This window comes from Bos javanicus, chromosome X, assembly GCF_032452875.1.
Source record: "Bos javanicus breed banteng chromosome X, ARS-OSU_banteng_1.0, whole genome shotgun sequence".
Lineage (NCBI taxonomy): Eukaryota > Metazoa > Chordata > Mammalia > Artiodactyla > Bovidae > Bos > Bos javanicus.
The window spans coordinates 32,438,639-32,442,603 of NC_083897.1; the positions used below are offsets into that span (position 1 = coordinate 32,438,639).

Here is a 3,965-nt window from a genome sequence, read left to right on the forward strand (position 1 = left end):
GAACCCATGTCTCTTATGTCTCCTGCATTAGCAGGCAGGTTCCTTACCACTAGCACCATCTGGGAAGCCTGCTGTGAAGGCATCATGGTTAAATCGTGGATGCGAAAGCCAGATTGTCTGACTTCAATTTTTGGCTCTGCTACTTACTAGCTGTGTTATCTTAGGTAAGTTATTTAAGATATCTGTGCCTTAATCTTCTAATCTATAAAATAGAGACAGTTATAGTACTTATCCCATAGTATGAGCAGCATTGTCAGCAAAATTCTGTCTAAAATGAGAACTCTTTATTATTATTGAAGTACAGTTGATTTACAATGTTGTCTTAGTTTCTGGTGTACAACACAGTGAATCCGTCATATATATATATATATATTCTTTTTCATGTTCTTATCCATTATGGTTTATTACAGGATATTGATTATAGTTCCCTGTGCCATACACTAGGTCATTGCTATCTACTTTGTATATAGCGGTTTGTATCTGTTAATCCCAAACTCCTAATTTATCTCTCCCTTACCCTAAAAGGTGAACTTTTATCTGGGTAAAAATACTGGTCTGTAAAATTAGCTTTAATAACATTATCTACTTGTCTATAAGTTAAATTATATCATTTTACCTTAATCAACTAAACAGAATACTGAAGATATTACAGAGCCACAATCTTGAACTGTATCTAGTAAAACTCTAGTAAAGGAAGTGTGAAAATTAGAAACAGAAATATATGAAACATGTTATTCATATACACCTCTAGGTGTTGTAGTCTTCCACCTTTATTAATTTAGATTTTAACAAGACAAAAAGCAGCCTACTGAATGGGAAAAGATATTTGCAACTGATGTGTTTGATAAGTTGTTAATAGTCAAAATGTATAAAGAACTCATACAAATCAATGTCAACAAAACAATCTGAATAAAAAATGGGCAGAGGACCTGAATAGACATTTTTTCAAAGAAGACATACAGATGGCCAATAGGCACATGAAAAGATGTTCATCACTAATCACCAGGGAAATTCAAATCAAAACCACAATGAGATATCACTTCACACCTGTCAAATGGCTATTATCAAAAAGACAACATATAACAAGTTTAAGTGAGGCAGTAGAGAAAAGGAAAACCTTGTGCACTGTTGGTGTGATCAATGGATATAATTGAATACGAAAGATTCATTAATATGGTTTCAGAATACACATTTTAAATTTTAAGAAACTACAACTTGAGTTTGATAAAATATAAAAGAATATCCACATTTACATAAAAAAGCTATTAGAATATACATCCGTTTTCCAACTATGTATCTGTGTGAGGCCAGATTTCTTTTATAGATACTTCAGCCAAAACAATATAATGCAACAGATTGAATACAAAAGCAGTTATGACAAACTATCTGTTATTAAACCAGACATTAAAGAGATTTGCAAAGAACTTAATGCAGTTTTGATCAAATCAAGGTGATTCCAATAAAATTTCTGATTTTTCCCAGAGGAAGTTAAATTGATTCTAAATTTTATATGAAAAGAGCAAATAACTTAAAATAGTCAATACACTCCTAAAGAAGAACAAGGTAGGGAGACTTACCTGATATCAAGATCGAATTTTAATCTACACTATAAAAAATAAGTTTAGTATTGGCCCCAGTTTAAGCAAATATACTACACCTGATCTTAACCAAAAGGCCAAGAAGCGATAAGCAAATACACTAGTGGAACACAGCAGATATCCCAGGAATCAACTTACACATAGGTTAAAATGATATGTGACTGAATTTTCATTGCAGACCACTGGGAAAAATATCATTAAACAACTATTACAGATAAATTAGCTATTCAAATAAATAAAAATGTAAAATTAGATCCTTATCTCAGCATACTAAAACATCAATTCCAAGTGAAGTAATAACGACTTGCTTGTAAACCGTTGTTGTTCGGTCACTCAGTAGTCCAACTCTTTGAGACCCCATGGACTGAAACACGCCAGGCCTCCCTGTCCATCACCAACTCTTGGAGCTTGCTCAAGCTCATGTCCATTGAGTCGGTGATGCCATCCAACCATCTCATCCTCTGTATCCCCTTCTCCTCCATCCTTCAATCTTTCCCAGAATCAGGGTCTTTTCTTTTTTTTTTTAAATTTTGTTTTTTAACTTTACAATATTGTATTGGTTTTGCCATATATCAAAGAATCCGCCACAGGTATACATGTGTTCCCCATCCTGAACCCTCCTCCTCCTCCCTCCCCATACCATCCCTCTGGGTCGTCCCAGTGCACCAGCCCCAAGCATCCAGTATCATGCATCGAACCTGGACTGGTGACTCATTTCATATATGATATTATACATATTTCAATGCCATTCTCCCAAATCATCCCACCCTCTCCCTCTCCCACAGAGTCCAAAAGACTGTTCTATACATCAGTGTCTTTTCTAATGAGTCAGCTCTTTGTAGCAGGTGGCCAAAGTATTGGAGTTTCAGCTTCTGCATCAGTCCTTCCAATGAATGTTCAGGATCAATTTCCTTTAGGATTGACTGGTTTGATTTCTTTGCAGTCCAAGGGACTCTCAAGAGTCTTTTCCAACACCACAGTTCAAAAGCATCAATTCTTCAGCTCTCAGCCTTCTTTATGGTCCAACTCTCACATCTATACATGACTACTGGAAAAACCATAGCTTTGACTAGATGGACCTTTGTTGGCAAAGTAATGTCTCTGCTTTGTAATATGCTGTCTAGGTTTGTCATACCTTTCCTCCAAGGAGCAAGCATCTTTTAATTTCATGGCTGTAGTCATCACCTGCAGTGATTTTTGGAGCCTAAGAAAATAAAGTCTGTCATTATTTCCCCATCTATTTGCTATGAAGTGATGGGACCAGATGCCATGATCTTAGTTTTTTCAAACTGTAAAACAATGTAAACTTTTGATAACAATATTGATAGATATCTTTACAACCTCAGAGTAGGGAAATTTTCAAACAACTTACAAAAGGCACAAATTATAAAGAAATCAACTAATAAATACATAAATTAAGATCTTTGGTTCAGTAAAGAAGGTAGAAAAACATCTACCTAATGATATCTATCTATAAATGTTTATAACTGCTATTACATACAAGTACTTCATATCCAAAATATATAAAAGACTCTTACAAATCAATCATAAAAATACACACAACCTAATAGGTTAAAAATGGGGAAAAGAACTGAATAGGCAGTTTACAGAAGATTAAATATAAATGACCCATAAGCATCTCTCTCACATATGTAGAGATGCTTATTCTCATTAGTAATCAGAGAACTGCAAATTGAGAGCATAAGGACATATCATTTCACACACAAACCATTGGTAAATATTAAAAAGTCTGACAACACTGTCAACAAGATTGTAGAGAAATAGGAATTCTCATCCACTGGTGGGATCATAAATTGGTGCAGCCACTGACTGTGGCAACCATAGAAGTGTGCCATTCATCCTCCCTTCAGGACAGCCTGCTGCAGACAACATGGCCGATGGCTGAGCATTACAGGGGTACTAGCGGTGGACCATCCCTGTTTAGAGGCAGGACATCTCTAACTGTGGAGTTGATACAGGAAAACCTCATCTGTCTGAGACTCTTCCTACTCAGTTCTCTTCCTTTCTCTCCTTTCACAGAGTCCAGAGCAACATTGAGGTCTGAAGGCTCTCTCTGCTTACACTTCTCTGCTCTTTCCCCTTTTCCCTTCCTAGGCATTCCCTCAATAGATCCTTTGCGCATTTGCTCCTCCTCCCCATGAACTGTAGCCAGCCCAGGAATTTTCCAGGCAAGAATACTGGAGTGGATTGCCATTTCCTACTCCAGGAAATCTTCCTGACCCAGGGATTGACCCTGAGTCTCTTGCATCTCATGGGTTGGCAGGCAGATTCTTTGCCACTGTGCCACCTGGGAAGCCCATTATAGTTATAAATGAATGTTATCTTAATAAAAAAATCTAAAATTTA

At 36.4% G+C, this 3,965-nt stretch overlaps 1 pseudogene; it reads right to left on the reverse strand.

The window, feature by feature from the left end:
* Positions 1-1,531: 1,531 nt before the first annotated feature.
* Positions 1,532-1,687, reverse strand: LOC133243633 (U2 spliceosomal RNA; annotated as a pseudogene).
* Between the last annotated feature and the right edge of the window lie 2,278 nt (positions 1,688-3,965).